Here is a 20,323-nt window from a genome sequence, read left to right as displayed (position 1 = left end):
AAATGAAGGTATATATGTGCAGGTTGCTGACATGTTATCATGGAAGCAAAGGTACTCTTCATAACATCATCATGTTGTCCAGCCTTTACTTCCGTGATGAATGTGCGTCACTTTGTAACACATGTTGTAATGTTCACCTCATACTCTGCTTCTGACTGGCTAGTAGTCCTTACCTAGGTACTGTCAGGGCACGCCCTCATACTCTGCTTCTGACTGGCTAGTAGTCCTTACCTAGGTACTGTCAGGGCACGCCCTCATACTCTGCTTCTGACTGGCTAGTAGTCCTTACCTAGGTACTGTCAGGGCACGCCCTCATACTCTGCTTCTGACTGGCTAGTAGTCCTTACCTAGGTACTGTCAGGGCACGCCCTCATACTCTGCTTCTGACTGGCTAGTAGTCCTTACCTAGAACTAGGTAGGTAGTGCACATGTGCGACTCCCAACAAAGATGGAACAGAAGTGAGATGCCTCACTCTGTAGCTAAAACAGAAAGCTCAACACACAGGGTGAAAGGAGGAGCTGAATTTGATGCATAAATATTTCTCTCTCTCCCTTGTATGGGCTAAAATATATATTTTAGACTAGTTTTCAGTCGCTCTATTATTATCTGCCATTTTTGTTTAGTTTTTACAGAGGCCGAGTTTCCTTCTCTACATATTATATGCTTTGCTTCCTTGTATTTATGGACATAGAAAAGAAAGACACTGAAGATCTTGGACTCTGAAATCTAGAACCTATAAAGATAATTAAGTGGTAAACTCAATGCACACTGTAAACATGACTGTAACAGTGTATTCATCAGTATAAAAAAACAGCAAAATATAATTTTGTTGGGTCCATTAAAGCCAAGAACGTGTGACGGTCAGGAAGACGATTTGGCAGGTTGAAAAACTGACCAGAAAATGCAACAGAACCTTGTAGAAATGCAGTGGAGTAGAATGTATAGATAATTGCTGCAAAATGTAATGAAGTAAAAGCCAAAAGCATGCACTATTGAGTCTACTCAAGCAAAGTACGGTTATGGAAAAATGTACTCAAGAACAGTAACGAAGAACTTGCACTCAGTTATATTCCACCACTGGTGTGCATTAGTCCTGCTGGCCGGCTCAAAATTTCTCCGTTTCCGAGCGTGCTTTTGCCCGGAGGAGTAGCACGATGGGAGCAGCAAGCAGATGGAGCAACTAGGGCGGCGGGCAGTTAAGGCAAAATGAAGCAGCAAGCCATTGGAAGCAGACGGTCGTGATTAGGAGCGGTTAGGAGCAACTAAAACAACAATCAGTTAGGAACAAACTAAAGCAGCTTAAGTAAGGCGCCCTGTTGAGCGTGGCCTATTAGCAGCAAGGGGAGTTGACCAGCTGATGCGCTGATGCAGATCAGCTATTGCAGATCGACTGATGCAACTCAGCTAAAGCAAATCAGCTGATGAGACCGTGTTGTTGGCCAATAGCGTTGGGCGGCGTCTTGACTACTTGGCCTGCCAGAACTGACGCTGACGCTCAGCTGACGCTCAACTTCATAATATAATAACACTGCAGCGTCCTCTCCCTGTTGATGCATGAATGTACAGGAGTCTACACTATATAGATACTGTTCCAGTGAACTAGGACTATAATTTCAGAGGATTGTACAATTAGGATAGGTTTTGTAATTGTACAATTCTCTCAAATTATACTCCCAGTTTACTGGACAGAACACACACTGTGCTAAGAATGGCAAATACCATGCGCATGGAAAAGTAATATACTGTACATAATCCTTTATTGTCAAAGAATACAAAAATAAATAAATCATCTAAAAACGTGTCTAAAAACATGGCCTCTGACCAGTCTGTTGTTGTTAGAACCATTATAGAAACATGTGTATAGGACTTTATATATAATCCTTCATCACTGACTTCATTTAAAACTTTATCAGCCTTTTCTAATGATCTCAACAACTGTCATATTGTATTCACCAAACTTCTAACAGCAATATGAACAGCAGTGTATTAGTCTTCATGAAAGCAATATAACAGAACAATGACTGTCCCATGAATATTTTATATTGTATATCCCATACTACACTGTAGGGATCAGAATGTATATTACAGACATTTAATGAACAAAACAATAACTCAATAGGCTCCTACAACTTCCTTTTTGACATTTGATCTCTAACAAAAGAATTGATCCACGGAGCCTCGACTCTCTTCATTGTTGCATTAGAGAGGTTGTTGTGTCCTGAACACTGACCTGAACATGGCTGCTATCAGAGTCCCAGTCTGCTGCTGGTCTCCTGGGGACCTCGTTGGTATCAGAGTCCCAGTCTGCTGCTGGTCTTCTGGGGACCTTGTTGCTCCTCTGCTCCTGGTTCTGGTTGTCCTCCTCCATTCCTCTGTTGTGCTGAAATCCAGCAATGATCACAATGTTAAAATAATAACAGGGCTTAACTGAACAGCAATATGTACCTGTTGTATTTTAATGCAGGCTGATAATAATGAGGTTAGGGATGCACCAAACCCAGATATTTGGGGTTCAACTGAATACCGAATCCACTGGTTAAGATTCTGCTGAATCTGAAACTGAATCCTCCTCCCATCTTCAGTCCATGAGCACAGTAAACAGGGACTGTCCTTCCTTTGCTGTACCTGAAGTTGCTGCATTTTGGCTGCTGTCTGCAGAGTCCTTCATGCACAACTCTTATTCTTTCGGATGTTTCAGACCAAATGTTGTAACAGCGGCCATGTCGTGTATTATTTAGGGTCCTTGCCACCATGAGACAAATCAGCATTGCTAAGTTAACATGTAGCTGGACTTGAATGGCCTTCTTTTGACTGAAAGTACTATCAAATACTTTTGAGTATTCCATTTTTCCATGGAAGTTCCATTTTTTTACTTTCTCACAGCCTACTGCATTGAACGCTCCACCTATGTAAACACATTCCCGTAATCAATGCCGGCGTCATTACGGCGACCAGCGTAGCGTGCGTAGGGCAAGCCGTAGGGTTCGGTTCGGTGGGAAAAAATTCTAAGGTTCAGCAGAAACCCAACTCCATCAAAAAGCCCAATATTCAGCCAAATCAGAAGTCGACTCCTAGATTCGGTGAACCCCTAAAAGCACTACTAAGTCAACAGAAAAGGCTCCAGGATTAATAAATCCTGGCTGTTAGCCTGGTCCAGGGGTAGACGATATATTGACTTGATATCGTTATCACGATATCAAATTTCGAAATATTATATTGAAAGTGTCACAATAAGTATAGATTATTTTAATAGGCTCCAGGTCCCCACTATGTTGCCCCATGCCCAGGTTAACAGGCTCCAGGGCCCCCTGCCTCCCTCCTAACTAGGAGCAAGATATATCAACTCAATATCGTTATCGCAATATTATATAGAGAATGTCGCAATAAGAATGCAATATTTAGTTTATTTTGTGGAGCACTGCATCCTGTCCGTTGGCTGCGTGGCTTAGTTGTGTTTGATTAGAGCTTGAAACGCTGTAATGATCACGTTTCATTGGCCAGCTACCGTGCCACTGGCACATGTTAGTTGTGCATATTGCGACATGTGGATCATACCACGGGGCCACTACGTGACAAACCCTATGGAGCATACCACAGGTGAGTGATGCTTTTGAAAGGAAAGTAACGTTAAATAAGTAATTTTAAATATAATTACCAATGTACATTAGGCTGAATTAATATTAGAGCTATAGCTAACAGTATATAAGATTTAAAGCTAACAACCTTAGAGCAAACTAAACTGTACTTTACACCATAATAATATGAACAATAAATTTACTCTTGGCGTGTTTATTACACATTCCATCATAAAACTCCACATTGCAGAACATTAACCATGCACACCTACGTAACGTAACGTTAACATTAACATTTGTAATTATTCCCCATAAGGCCAATGATTGAATTACGTTAACGTTAAACGGTTTTTGGCATAAACACAGTCCGTGGGAATAAGCCACTATGGTAGCGAAGCCAACAATAGCCATGTTAGCTCTAATATTACATCTGCAAGAATATATTAGCATAGAAATCTAGACCACCTAGCGGCAACAAATGTCATTTGCAGCCAGGGTCGTCTAGCAACTCTCTGTTGGCTTGCGAGCTAGAAAAACCAAACTCTAGTCGGGCTTAACATAATGACGGCAGAGTTGCGACGGTTCCCCGTGAATTCCCTGCTACTTGAAAACAAAGAAGATGGCTGCTGCTGGAGAACAGCGCTCTTTGGAATTGTCTTCGGACATGACTCTGGAAGACTCGGAGTTCAGCTTTTCTTTGAGAAGAGAACAAAGAACGGCTCTGAAATCATTCTTAAAAGAGGAAGATGTGTTCGGAGTTTAAAGTTTAATCTACCAACTAGCGTTGCTCTGGTTGGTTTTTGTGCTATCCTATTGGTGCAGAGGGAATTTGAAAGACAACTGTTTATCCCTCCCCTCGGATTGAGCCCTGCCAATGGTGAGTTCCCAGACCCAACATCTGGATGTGGGTCTGGGATTTGCCTTAATACTTGCCCTATTTAAACGTTATTATATCATTCAGAACACAAGAGAAAATAAGAGTTTATTGCAAAACGTAATGAATTGTTTTTCTCAATAATGCTGCTATAGTATTCTTGTTCACACTCAACATGACAATAAGACTAATAAACTACTTACACTCAAACACAGTCATACACATCATCCATTAATGTTTTGCATATCCCTAAATACACTGTTACACTGTATATTTCAGATATAATAAATAATATATAAATATAAATATATATATATATTTATTATTTATATATAAATATATAAATAATACAAGCACTTCCTGTGGTATCTTTTACACACTCACAGGTCATCCAAACTAGCTGTAAAGTGTTCACCTCTTCCTGTCTCTACTGGCTCTGTTCCTCTCCTACTCTGACCCTGGTCATTATTATTCATTCATTAACTAGGTCACACAAGGAGGAGGGCATGTAGGGAGGGGGGGGGGGTGGTCAGCTCATACTCAGCTCATGATCAAAGCCACTCTCACTGTGGAGTCTCTTAATCACAGATATCAGATATAGAAATTAATCATCACCCCACAGAGACTCAACTAGAAACTACACACCTACTGAGAGCTCAACACACACAGAGAGACAGACACACACATACACACACAGAGACACACACACAGAGAGACACACACAAAAAACACACACACACAGACTTTAAAAAGGTCTTTCTAAAAACCAGACATTAACATGTAGTTGAAGTATATAAAGAAGTATTACATATATCAAGTATTCAGCACCAATTCCAGCCCTGCAGAGCCCGAGAGAACACACACTCTCTCTTGTTGCATGGAGAGCAGGGTTAGAAGGGATAGGTTTACACAATCATGTTAGACTCCATAAGAAGATGGGAGGTGGTAAAGGAAAGGTCAGAGTCCACTGGGGGGGGCTCCAACACTACACATAAAACCATGGAACCCACTCAGCCACCAATCACAGCGCACCACACAGAACATCCCCTCCAAAAATCACACCACTGAGAGCTACATCAATAAACCTACTTCACTACCACAGTGCTCAGCATGACTCAGCACATTTGAGTGTTAGAACAGAAATTAAATTTATAAGCCCTCAGATACCACACACTCAACACACACACACAAACACACACAGACACACACACACACACACACACACACACACATACATACACACACTCAACTAGAAGCTACACACCTACTGAGAGCTCAACACACACACACACACACACACACACACACACACAGCTGGAATCCTGCTAATCCAGTCAGAAGAGCAACACACGGAGCCCACCTGAAATCATGGAGTGTCGGCACATGCGCAGCTCAGCCTTCTCCTCACTTTGATCTCTGTGTAAAAGTCAAAGTCAAGTTTATTTCATCCATAAAAATGGAAATTACAGTAAAACATAAATACAATACAAAATTTATAAAAATGTACGTTTAAAGTGCTTGTTGTGCTGTCTCATAGTCTGAGGTATAAAAGAGAGAGCGTACCGCTTAGTTCATGTCACGGGAGACCTTAGTCTACCACTACGTTCTATAACCCTACCAGTCAGATTACTACAGGAGACCTTAGTCTACCACTACGTTCTATAACCCTACCAGTCAGATTACTACAGGAGGTCTTAGTCTACCACTACGTTCTATAACCCTACCAGTCAGATTACTACAGGAGACCTTAGTCTACCACTATGTTCTATAACCCTACCAGTCAGATTACTACAGGAGACCTTAGTCTACCACTATGTTCTATAACCCTACCAGTCAGATTACCACAGGAGACCTTAGTCTACCACTACGTTCTATAACCCTACCAGTCAGATTACTACAGGAGACCTTAGTCTACCACTATGTTCTATAACCCTACCAGTCAGATTACCAGGAGACCTTAGTCTACCACTATGTTCTATAACCCTACCAGTCAGATTACTACAGGAGACCTTAGTCTACCCCTTCAGTTACTACAGGAGGCCACCACTACGTTCTATAACCCTACCAGTCAGATTACTACAGGAGACCTTAGTCTACCACTACGTTCTATAACCCTACCAGTCAGATTACTACAGGAGGCCTTAGTCTACCACTACGTTCTATAACCCTACCAGTCAGATTACCACAGGAGACCTTAGTCTACCACTCGTTCTATAACCCTACCAGTCAGATTACCAGTCAGGAGACCTTAGTCTACCACTACGTTCTATAACCCTACCAGTCAGATTACCACAGGAGACCTTAGTCTACCACTACGTTCTATAACCCTACCAGTCAGATTACCACAGGAGGCCTTAGTCTACCACTACGTTCTATAACCCTACCAGTCAGATTACCACAGGAGACCTTAGTCTACCACTACGTTCTATAACCCTACCAGTCAGATTACTACAGGAGGCCTTAGTCTACCACTATGTTCTATAACCCTACCAGTCAGATTACTACAGGAGACCTTAGTCTACCACTATGTTCTATAACCCTACCAGTCAGATTACTACAGGAGGCCTTAGTCTACCACTACGTTCTATAACCCTACCAGTCAGATTACTGCAGGAGACCTTAGTCTACCACTACGTTCTATAACCCTACCAGTCAGATTACCACAGGAGGCCTTAGTCTACCACTACGTTCTATAACCCTACCAGTCAGATTACTACAGGAGGCCTTAGTCTACCACTATGTTCTATAACCCTACCAGTCAGATTACTACAGGAGGTCTTAGTCTACCACTACGTTCTATAACCCTACCAGTCAGATTACCACAGGAGACCTTAGTCTACCACTACGTTCTATAACCCTACCAGTCAGATTACCACAGGAGACCTTAGTCTACCACTACGTTCTATAACCCTACCAGTCAGATTACTACAGGAGGCCTTAGCCTACCACTACGTTCTATAACTCTGCCAGTCTGATTACCATGAAGAGGGTGACCCGGGTCTCTCGTTATTTTCTGTCATTTTTGCCAGACGGTTGTCATATACTTGATCCACTGTATTTAACACCTACCATTTTTCCAGCCCTTTTAGTCACTCTATCAATCCTTGCCTTCTCGGTCATCCCAGCATTACCCCCCAACCCAACACACAGTAACTCCAAACACTACCTATCACTGACATAAAAAAAATTGTCACCACATCTCTATTCACCCTAAAAGACTGCAACTTACTCATACAGTATACATGTGGACTTCATTTTTTCATCAGTAAGTCAACATGATCTGACCATGTTAGCCTATCATTAAAAACAATGCCCAAATACTTGTATGTGTTCACTCTTTCTTTTACTGAACCTTTGATTCCTCAGTTGTCATCTTATTTCTCCTGTAATCAATAACTAATTCTTTAGTTTTCTTAACTTTGAGTTCTAGGAAATGAGTGTCACAAAAATCAACAAAAGCATTTTGATAGTGACTAAAGTCATCATTTTCAATTATCCCAATGAGCGCTGTGTCATCAGCAAATTTAACAACTTGACAGCTTGCCTGCTGTGGACGATAGTCTACAGTATAAATGGTAAAAAGAAAGGGTGATAAAACAGTTCCCTGAGGTGAACCTGTGTTTGTCATGATCTTGTCTGACTTAACTTTTGAGTTTAGCTTAACAAATTGGGACCTGTTCTCTAAGAAATTTAGAATGAAAGATATAAATACACCTGGAACCTTCATCATTAAAAGCTTATTTACTATGATGTGTGGTTGTATCGTATTGAATGCTGAGCTAAAATAATAATACAGAATTCTCACACACCGTCCACCTGCATCCAGGTGAGCATATACACTGTCTAGTTTACAGACAATAGCATCCTCTGCCACTCTCCCTTTCTGATAAGCAAATTGGCAGTGGTCAAAATAATGTTCCACATCAGGCTTCAGACTATTTAACACGATTTTCTCACATACCTTCATAGCTATGGAGGTTAGAGCCACTGGTCTTAGATCATTCATACACTCAACGGTTGTGTTTTTAGGTACTGGTATAATGCAAGATTGTTTCCATAAATCCGGTAACACTTTATGAGAGAAATAATAATTAAAAGTACTTAAAAAAATGCTTGCTAACTGAAAAGTACGACCTACTTTTGGAGACAGTTCATCTGGACCTGCTGCTTTGGTAGCTTTCAGCCTCATAAACATACCATATAACTCCTGATTGTTTGTTTGCAAGGTATAGTTATAATCCTCTGTGCTTCCAATAATTTCCTTGAGTCTTTCATCAGAAAAGTCTATTTTGTCAAATCTATTATAGAAATGATTTAGGTTATTAGCATATTCCCTTGTGCCATTTAACTGGGATCTATTTACCTTCCCTTTACCTGCATATCCGCTCATTAACCGCATTCCTTCCCAGACTTTCTGCATATCATTCTCTTTAAAATAATTTTCTATTTCGCATTTATACCGATATTTCTCTTTATTTATTTCCTTTTAAAGTTCTTTATGGATCTTTTTCGGTGTATTCTTTCTCCCCTAGCAAAAGATTTCCTTTTGTCATTAACTAACCTTTTAGTTTTAGCATTCATCCAGGGTTTACAATTTGCATATACCTTAACCCTCTTTTCCTCTACAACCATATAATTGCAAAAATGTATATACCCACAGACAGATTCAGTAAATTCATTAATATCCTTGGCACTATTTTCTAAAACCGCCCATCGTGTCTTTGGTCATCTTTTTCACCGGGATCGTTGCCTTTTTGTGCCTCTTTACTAAACAGAGCAGGATCAGATTATGGTCCGCCTTGCCCAGACTTGGCAAACTTTTTAGAAAATCTAAAAATAGACAGGGGTAGCGTGGTCTGCCACAGGAGCAGCGACTGGAAGCAGTCATATAAAAAAAAAAAAAGTCAAAAGAGCAGTCATTAGAGGCTTTACCTGAGTGTGTGTGTGTGTCTTTACCTCGAGCTCTGTCTCCTAAAACGGTCCAATAAGATCAGCAGTAGGGCTGGGCGTATTGATCTAAATATCAATAGTATCGATACCAAGATGAGTAATGGTATCGGATCAATACTGTCCTGATGAGATCAATACTGTCCTGATGAGATCAATACTGTCCTGATGAGATCAATACTGTCCTGATGCAGATCAATACTGTCCTGATGAGATCAATGTCTTTGTTGCAGTTTCTCTCTGAGTTCATGCATACCTCTCTCTCTCTCTGTGTGCAGTGTGGAAACAGCAAACCTCTCTCTCTCTCTCTCTCTCTCTCTCTCTCTCTCTCTCTCTCTCTCTCTCTCTCTCTCTCTCTCTCTCTCTCTCTCTCTCTCTGTCTCTCTCTCTCTCTCTCTCTCTCTCTCTCTCTCTCTCTCTCTCTCTCTCTCTCTCTCTCTCTCTCTCTCTCTCTCTCTCTCTCTCTCTCTCTCTCTCTCTCTCTCTCTCTCTCTCTCTCTCTCTCTCTCTCTCTCTCTCTCTCTCTCTCTCTCTCTCTCTCTCTCTCTCTCTCTCTCTCTCTCTCTCTCTCTGCCCCCTCCCCCTCCCAGAGAGCAGAGAGTCAGACCAGTGAGAGAAGTCTGTGATGATGGAGGAAAGAAAAGAAAGAGAAGCTGTGTGGACTTTATTCCCTCCAGCTGATAGGGACACTGCCACAAAAAAGTCATTCACCACTGTGGTAACACCCCCAATTTACATAAACACATTACAGCTGTTCACCTGAGAGACAACTCTGAGCTGCAACAAAAGTTGAGGGGGGAGGAGGAGGAGGGGGGGGGGCCCAAACCAGCCCCCCCAACACAGAGACAGAGGTCTCTGGCAGTCAGAAATCAGGAGTATCCAGTTACTTTCCAGTATTCAGCCATGTAGTTCTCAGTGATAACAGAGACCATTAGTACACTGATAGAACTACTAGTATATATTCTGTCTTTGTGTGTGTCTGTGTGTGTCTGTGTGTTTCTGTGTGTGTGTCTGTGTGTGTGTCTGTGTGTGTGTGTGTGTGTGTGTGTGTGTGTGTGTGTGTGTGTGTCTGTGTGTGTGTCTGTGTGTGTCTGTGTGTGTGTGTGTCTGTGTGTGTGTCTGTGTGTGTCTTTTATATCTTTAGTATCTTTAGTGACGATGCTGTGATGATGTATGGAAGAGGAATCCTGTGACACTGTTCTCCATCATAAAAGGTTTTATTACATCAAGTGTTAAACATCGCCCAAGCTTCTTCAGAGCTCCGAGAGGCCCCAAACCCAGATGCATTCTGGGCTTTTTTCTGTTGAGACATGAGGTATATCTGGACTGTCTTCTGGTGAGACATGAGGTATATCTGGACTGTTTTCTAGTGAGACATGAGGTATATCTGCTGTTTTCTAGTGAGACATGAGGTATATCTGGACTGTTTTCTAGTGAGACATGAGGTATATCTGGACTGTTTTCTAGTGAGACATGAGGTATATCTGGACTGTTTTCTAGTGAGACATGAGGTATATCTGGACTGTTTTCTAGTGAGACATGAGGTATATCTGGACTGTTTTCTGGTGAGACATGAGGTATATCTGGACTGTTTTCTAGTGAGACATGAGGTATATCTGGACTGTTTTCTAGTGAGACATGAGGTATATCTGGACTGTTTTCTAGTGAGACATGAGGTATATCTGGACTGTTTTCTAGTGAGACATGAGGTATATCTGGACTGTTTTCTAGTGAGACATGAGGTATATCTGGACTGTTTTCTAGTGAGACATGAGGTATATCTGGACTGTTTTCTAGTGAGACATGAGGTATATCTGGACTGTTTTCTAGTGAGACATGAGGTATATCTGGACTGTTTTCTAGTGAGACATGAGGTATATCTGGACTGTTTTCTGGTGAGACATGAGGTATATCTGGACTGTTTTCTAGTGAGACATGAGGTATATCTGGACTGTTTTCTAGTGAGACATGAGGTATATCTGGACTGTTTTCTAGTGAGACATGAGGTATATCTGGACTGTTTTCTGGTGAGACATGAGGTATATCTGGACTGTTTTCTAGTGAGACATGAGGTATATCTGGACTGTTTTCTAGTGAGACATGAGGTATATCTGGACTGTTTTCTAGTGAGACATGAGGTATATCTGGACTGTTTTCTAGTGAGACATGAGGTATATCTGGACTGTTTTCTAGTGAGACATGAGGTATATCTGGACTGTTTTCTAGTGAGACATGAGGTATATCTGGACTGTTTTCTGTTTGAGGTATATCTGGACTGTTTTCTAGAGACATGAGGTATATCTGGACTGTTTTCTAGTGAGACATGAGGTATATCTGGACTGTTTTCTAGTGAGACATGAGGTATATCTGGACTGTTTTCTAGTGAGACATGAGGTATATCTGGACTGTTTTCTAGTGAGACATGAGGTATATCTGGACTGTTTTCTAGTGAGACATGAGGTATATCTGGACTGTTTTCTAGTGAGACATGAGGTATATCTGGACTGTTTTCTGGTGAGACATGAGGTATATCTGGACTGTTTTCTAGTGAGACATGAGGTATATCTGGACTGTTTTCTAGTGAGACATGAGGTATATCTGGACTGTTTTCTGGTGAGACATGAGGTATATCTGGACTGTTTTCTGGTGAGACATGATGTATATCTGGACTGTTTTCTGGTGAGACATGAGGTATATCTGGACTGTTTTCTGGTGAGACATGAGGTATATCTGGGCTGTTTTCTGGTGAGACATGAGGTATATCTGGACTGTTTTCTAGTGAGACATGAGGTATATCTGGACTGTTTTCTGGTGAGACATGAGGTATATCTGGACTGTTTTCTAGTGAGACATGAGGTATATCTGGACTGTTTTCTGGTGAGACATGAGGTATATCTGGACTGTTTTCTAGTGAGACATGATGTATATCTGGACTGTTTTCTGGTGAGACATGAGGTATATCTGGACTGTTTTCTGGTGAGACATGAGGTATATCTGGACTGTTTTCTGGTGAGACATGAGGTATATCTGGACTGTTTTCTGGTGAGACATGAGGTATATCTGGGCTTGGTGTAACATAAATCGTTTTCCTGTGGGGGGGGGATGTGCTTCCTGGGGCCTCTCTGGAATGTGGCCCTCTGACCTGATGCCTCAGCTAAGTGGAACCATGTGGATTAGAACAAAGATTAACATCAAAGCTATATGGCTTTTCACATACTACATGTGTGTGTGTGTGTGTGTGTGTGTGTGTGTGTGTGTGTGTGTGTGTGTGTGTGTGTGTGTGCTGTGTGTCTGTGTGTGTGCCTGTGTGTTTGTGTGTGTGTGTGTGTGTGTGTGTGTGTGTGTGTGTGTGTGTGTGTCTGTGTGTGTGTGTGTGTGTGTGTGTGTGTGTGTGTGTGTGTGTGTGTGTGTGTGTGTGTGTGTGTGTGTGTGTGTGTGTGTGTGTGTGTGTGTGTGTGTGTGTGTGTGTGTGTGTGTGTGTGTGTGTGTGTGTGTGTGTGTGTGTGTGTGTGTGTATAGATGTATGTGTGTGTGTGTATATATATATATGTATAGAGAGAGTGTGTGTGTGTGTGTGTGTGTGTGTGAGAGTGTATGTGTGTGTGTGTGTGTGTGTGTGTGTGTGTGTGTGTGTGTGTGTGTGTGTGAGTGTGTATGTGTGTGTGTGTGTGTGTGTGTGTGTGTGTGTGTGTGTGTGTGTGTGTGTGTGTGTGTGTGTGTGTGTGTGTGTGTGTGTGTGTGTGTGTGTGTGTGTGTGTGTGTGTGTGTGTGTGTGTGTGTGTGTGTGTGTGTGTGTGTGTGTGTGTGTGTGTGTGTGTGTGTGTCTGTGTGTGTGTGTGTGTGTGTGTGTGTGTGTGTGTGTGTGTGTGTGTGTGTGTGTGTGTGTGTGTGTGTGTGTGTGTGTGTGTGTGTGTGTGTGTGTGTGTGTGTGTGTGTGTGTGTGTGTGAGAGTGTGTGTGTGTGTGTGTGTGTGTGAGTGTGTGTGTGTGTGTGTGTGTGTGTGTGTGTGTGTGTGTGTGTGTGTGTGTGTGTGTGTGTGTGTGTGTGTGTGTGTGTGTGTGTGTGTGTGTGTGTGTATGTGTGTGTGTGTGTGTGTGTGTGTGTGTGTGTGTGTGTATGTGTGTGTGTATGTGTGTGTGTGTGTGTGTGTGTGTGTGTGTGTGTGTGTGTGTGTGTGTGTGTGTGTGTGTGTGTGTGTGTGTGTGTGTGTGTGTGTGTGTGTGTGTGTGTGTGTGTGTGTGTGTGTGTGTGTGTGTGTGTGTGTGTGTGTGTGTGTGTGTGTGTGTGTGTGTGTGTGTGTGTGTGTGTGTGTGTGTGTGTGTGTGTGTGTGTGTGTGTGTGTGTGTGTGTGTGTGTGTGTGTGTGTGTGTGTGTGTGTGATTCAGGAACATTCACAGTATTGTTCCAATTCTTTATTCTTCAAATGTATTTATTTGGACCCCTCTAACTTCTGCATACTTTCATTCATACAGAAACATTTTTATATAATTTTCTGTGGGTCATCATCAGGAAGTACATCAAATAAAGGCAAAAAAAGACAATTTCAGAATTTCAAAAAATCTGAGTTTCGTCAGAATTTAGTTTGTATTTTGACATATTATACTTCCCTCAATATTTATTATTGATTATACTTAAACAGTGGCAATATAATTGCTTTGGCGCCCCCCATGGTGCTCTGCCCCTATGCACTGCATATAGTGCATACCCACTTTTTGCACCAATGCCGACCCACCCCTAACAACCCCCCCCTTTCCCCTAAAACCCCTCCCTTCCCCTAAAAACCCCTCCCTTCCCCTAAAAACCCCTCCCTTCCCCCAACCCACCCTACCATCCACCCATCTCTCCCACCCCCATCCCCATTTACCTGCCTACCCATAGCTGGTCCTAAATCAACACAGGTCACACTTAAATACACACACACACACACATACGAAAAAAAACAAAATAAAATATTAAAGAGGGTTCTAAAGACTTGCTCTAGATAAGGGGTTTTCAAACTTTCTGTGTGTGTGGACCATTATTTGTAATCAAGATTTTTTTCAGACGACCTCATAATACATCTATTAAAATATGTCTACACACAGAATTAATCCACACCTCTAAATAGGCCTACTAGCACTAAAACTAGAACTGGTCATCTCATCAGTACAACAGGCTTGTTGGCTGTCCAGTTTTAAATTTCCTGGCACCACCATATGTCAATCCCTGAAGTGGGGGGTCAACACCAACCTCATTAGAAGCAAAGCCCTCCAGAGGCTTCACTTTCTGCTCCAGCTTAGGAAGTTTGGAGTAGCTAGGGATGCAATGCTCCAGTTTTACAGAGCCACAAAATGTCTCCATAAACCGCACACACACACACACACACAGAAAAAACAGTCCTCACAGTCACAATTTTTAAAAAAAGTATAAAGTGTAACATGATTCCAACATATTATTAGCAAATATAAATCCCCACTGATGGTAGACTTACTGGCCAATAGGTAATGTAGTCTCTAAGGTAACCATCCACAGATACAGTTCATCCCAAACAATTGACTGTTTCACATTAAAGGGTTAACATTAAAACATGATTTATAAAATCATGGCAACTATTTTAAGGCTATTTGAATAACTTAGTATTCTATGCAAAAACAGGCATCTATAAGCATTCGGAAATGTCAACAGATGAGCGCATCAGCGCACGGGGCAACCATCGCACGTTAATCAGCTGTTAACATGTTCAACGTGTTAACCTCTCCTGATCCTTGGTTTCCGACTGAGATCAGAACACCAGCAGAGACTGGTTACCTCCAGGGCCCTCGTTAGAACATGAAGAACCACTAAAACTAAATCTACAACACGTCTGCTTCCTCTTTCTCTATCTCTCTTCTGCCCACTTACCACACACACACACACACACACACACACACACACACACACACGCACACACACACACACACACACACACACACACACTGAGCTCTCTTAACAAATGACTTATCGCGCTGATGTGACCGAGCCCGACCCGACCCCAATTTCTAAATATCTGTCCGAACCCGGCCCGGCCCGGCCCGTCGGCCTCGGGTCAGGTATCCATGCCTTACCAAGTGTGCCCATTTCTATCAGCTATGTTGAGGACAGCCTCACACACACACACACAAACAGACAAACACACACACACACACACACAAACAGACAAACACACAGACACACACACACACAAGCGCAAACACACAGTGACACACACAGACACACACACAGACAAAGTGTGTGTGTCTATGTGTGTGTGTGTGAGTGTGTAAATTTTCTTTGGACTTTTAGTAAAATATAGAATATATATTCATTCAAATTAAAGCCGACAATTGCAAATGTTTCCACTTTTGCACATTTTCCAACAACTTCACCTTCTTCTTACACATTGAAGCCTGTAGTTCAGCTTCTCAGAAAAACCTCAAATATTTTTATAATTTAACATTTTAATGAAATTTAAACCAATTTAACCTTCCTGTTGTCTTCAGGTCAAGTTTGACCCATTTCCAAAAAGTTTCCAAAAAAAATAAATAACATAGTTCCATACAACTATTACTCTTCATAGGTAAAATAAATGATCAGTTCACTACTTTCATTGAATTTGGGTGTTTAATTCAATTATAAAGCATTTAATAAAAGAACTGATACGAGAACGTTGAAGAAAGTGACCAAAATATTGAAAAAACGTTAGAAAAATGTGGGGAGAAAACAAAAAAAGAAATCAACAAAAACATTGAAAAATAAGCGACAAAACAGTCAAAAAAGATACGTTGGGGGAAAAAAAGATTTTATTTCAAATTTTGACCCAGAAAACTAAAAGTTGCATGTTGACGGGAACACAAGGGTTAAACCATTTCCAACTTTACAACATCACCTTCTTCTTACGCAAACTTTAGAAATGTAGCTTTTCAGCATTTACAAGCTTTTTCTGCAGGAAATGCATCTTCTACTTACTCTTCAGATGACAGTTGTTTCCCTTTCTGTCCAATGAAAACCATGTATCTCCAGACAGGGCCGGCCCTAGACTTTTGGGGGCCCTAAGCAGGATTTGGTTTGGGGAACTCTCCACATTGTAACATGTTGCCACTGCACTTGGCACTTAACCAAATTGTGTAATGTAAATATTAGTTTAAGCACTCATAATGTACAAATACACATTTAAAGACTAATGGGAGACCTATTAGCAGCACCACTATCTTTAAATAGACCAGCTCCGTTAGGAACTTTATTGTGGGACATTTCAAGCACTCTTGGGGGCCCTCTGGTAGATTACGGGTAGAGCTATATACTATAAACAGGTTATAGACTAATCACTGCTGATAGACAGTCTGTTATACAGTCAGACTATAAACAGGTTATAGACTAATCACTGCTGATAGACAGTCTTTTATACAGTCAGACTATAAACAGGTTATAGACTAATCACTGCTGATAGACAGTCTTTTATACAGTCAGACTATAAACAGGTTATAGACTAATCACTGCTGATAGACAGTCTGTTATACAGTCAGGCTATAAACAGGTTATAGACTAATCACTGCTGATAGACAGTCTTTTATACAGTCAGACTATAAACAGGTTATAGACTAATCACTGCTGATAGACAGTCTGTTATACAGTCAGGCTGTAAACGGGTTCGGGCTTTTAAAAAGCTTTAAATCAAAATGTACTTGTCGGGCTCAAGCCTTTTCGGGCCGTACTTTTAAGGCCCGATTACAGCTCTAGCCACGGGGCCAGTTCGCTTATGGGTCAGGCCGGCTCTCCAGATGTTTGATGATGTTGAATGTTTGTGATAAACTTAAGGATTATATGGAGTCATAAGAGTGTCATAGAGAAGAATACACCTGTAAAATCATAAGAAACGTAATGTGAAAGTTAAATTCTATTCAGTTTATTTAAGAAGAGGACACAGCAAATTAATAAAACCAATGATTATACAAGAGTTAAAATGCCAAAAGCTCGTAAACGTACCCCCAAATACAACCAGCTGTTCTCATGTGTCTACTCCGTTAAAGGAGCCTGTGGGATATTATGTATATATATATGTATATGTATATATATATATATATATATATATATATATATATATATATATATATATTTATATATATATTGTATGTATAGAAAATTGTGCTTGTCCTAATGTATGAGTGTCTATGGAGGCAGAAGGTCTATCCACAATTAAAATCATACTTTCTTGCAAAATTTTCCACTGATTTTGAAGTGATTTACTACAAATGCCAGACATGTATTTATAATACAGAATACTTGGATGAATTAAAAATGCTGGTTTTCTTACCAAAGTTTTTCCTAAATATTGTGTAGCTAGTTACAGTCTGCTGATGTAAGCCTTGATACACTTTAAACAGATGAGTTATATAACAGTTGTTATGAAGGGGCGGGAGAGGACACTAAGAAGACTGCTCGTCTCTATTTCTACAGAGAGAGGACACTAAGAAGACTGCTCGTCTCTATTTCTACAGAGAGAGGACACTAAGAAGACTGCTCGTCTCTATTTCTACAGAGAGAGGACACTAAGAAGACTGCTTGTCTCTATTTCTACAGAGAGAGGACACTAAGAAGACTGCTTGTCTCTATTTCTACAGAGAGAGGACACTAAGAAGACTGCTCGCCTCTATTTCTACAGAGAGAGGACACTAAGAAGACTGCTCGCCTCTATTTCTACAGAGAGGGACACTAAGAAGACTGCTCGTCTCTATTTCTACAGAGAGAGGACACTAAGAAGACTGCTCGCCTCTATTTCTACAGAGAGGGACACTAAGAAGACTGCTCGTCTCTATTTCTACAGAGAGGACACTAAGAAGACTGCTCGTCTCTATTTCTACAGAGAGAGGACACTAAGAAGACTGCTCGCCTCTATTTCTACAGAGAGGGACACTAAGAAGACTGCTCGTCTCTATTTCTACAGAGAGACACTAAGAAGACTGCTCGTCTCTATTTCTACAGAGAGAGGACACTAAGAAGACTGCTCGTCTCTATTTCTACAGAGAGAGGACACTAAGAAGACTGCTCGTCTCTATTTCTACAGAGAGAGGACACTAAGAAGACTGCTCGTCTCTATTTCTACAGAGAGGACACTAAGAAGACTGCTCGTCTCTATTTCTACAGAGAGGACACTAAGAAGACTGCTCGTCTCTATTTCTACAGAGAGAGACACTAAGAAGACTATTCGCCTCTCTATTTCTACAGAGAGAGAGGACACTAAGAAGACTGCTCGTCTCTATTTCTACAGAGAGAGGACACTAAGAAGACTGCTCGCCTCTATTTCTACAGAGAGGACACTAAGAAGACTGCTCGTCTCTATTGCTACAGAGAGAGGACACTAAGAAGACTGCTCGTCTCTATTGCTACAGAGAGAGGACACTAAGAAGACTGCTCGTCTCTATTGCTACAGAGAGAGGACACTAAGAAGACTGCTCGTCTCTATTTCTACAGAGAGGGACACTAAGAAGACTGCTTCGTCTCTATTTCTACAGAGAGGACACTAAGAAGACTGCTCGTCTCTATTTCTACAGAGAGAGGACACTAAGAAGACTATTCGTCTCTATTTCTACAGAGAGGACACTAAGAAGACTGCTCGTCTCTATTTCTACAGAGAGGACACTAAGAAGACTGCTCGTCTCTATTTCTACAGAGAGAGGACACTAAGAAGACTGCTCGTCTCTCTGTTTCTACAGAGAGAGGACACTAAGAAGACTGCTCGCCTCTATTTCTACAGAGAGAGGACACTAAGAAGACTGCTCGTCTCTATTTCTACAGAGAGAGGACACTAAGAAGACTGCTCGCCTCTTTCTTTCAGAGAGAGGACACTAAGAAGACTGCTCGTCTCTATTTCTACAGAGAGGGACACTAAGAAGACTGCTCGTCTCTATTTCTACAGAGAGAGGACACTAAGAAGACTGCTCGTCTCTATTTCTACAGAGAGAGGACACTAAGAAGACTGCTCGTCTCTATTTCTACAGAGAGAGGACACTAAGAAGACTGCTCGTCTCTATTTCTACAGAGAGAGGACACTAAGAAGACTGCTCGTCTCTATTTATCCAGAGAGAGAGGACACTAAGAGACCCCGTGTGTCTGGGGGGCCCTAGGATGATTATGTTTAATAAACACGTTTTATTTCTCTTGTCGTTCTATTATTAACCTAGTAGTAGACCTAAGGGCGACACCCCGCCCCCAACACTTATGACACCCTAGGCCAGGGGTGTCAAACTCTAGAATCACATCATGGAAGATGGCCGCAACTGCCTAGTTGGCCTCTGAAGCATCGCTGGTTAATACTTTATTTTTGATCATATGACTTAATGCAAATCCTAAATCGACAGAGAATAACTCACTTAACAATTGTATGAACATGTGAAGCTCTAGTTGTTGTTTAATATATCCTGAACAGCCTTAAAGGACTGACTGACTGAACCCACATTTCAAGATGGCTGAGATGTCCTCACAAACAATCTGGGAGGCCATCCAACCCAGCGAGGCTGAAATGACTGCTCATATCGACACTAAAATCGAACCACTGCAGATAAGCCTCAACAATATTCATGGTGCTTTATCATCGCTTGGAGACCAAATACCTGAGCGTGAGCAGCGAGTGAGTAGTAATGAGGACGATGTAGATAACTTAACAAGAGGGCACACATTGGAGGAGGAGAATGCTTACCTAAAGGAGGAGGTGGATGAAGCTGAAAACAGGAGCCGTATAAACAATCTCCGTTTCATTAATGTTCCTGAGAAGAGCGAAGGAGCTGGGAGAAAAAGGGGCTCCTATACAAGGGGTCGCAGATTCATATTTATCCTGATTTCAGCGCTGATCTGGTTAAACGACGCAGACAGTTTGATACTATAAAAAAGAAACTACGTGGAGTGGGCTGCAAGTTCTCCCTCGTGTATCCATGC

The 20,323-nt window shown here is 41.5% G+C and overlaps 1 protein-coding gene across 1 annotated transcript in view; it reads right to left on the bottom strand.

Moving 5' to 3' along the window:
- LOC114546103 (zinc finger protein 721-like) overlaps nucleotides 1–20,323 on the bottom strand; it is a 1,066,380-nt gene that overhangs the window by 998,676 nt on the left and 47,381 nt on the right. The window lies entirely within an intron of this gene.

Source organism: Perca flavescens, chromosome 19 (assembly GCF_004354835.1).
Source record: "Perca flavescens isolate YP-PL-M2 chromosome 19, PFLA_1.0, whole genome shotgun sequence".
In the NCBI taxonomy this organism is placed as follows: Eukaryota; Metazoa; Chordata; class Actinopteri; order Perciformes; family Percidae; genus Perca; species Perca flavescens.
Note: the sequence above shows the minus strand (reverse complement) of the source record. Positions and strands in the feature narration are given on the sequence as shown.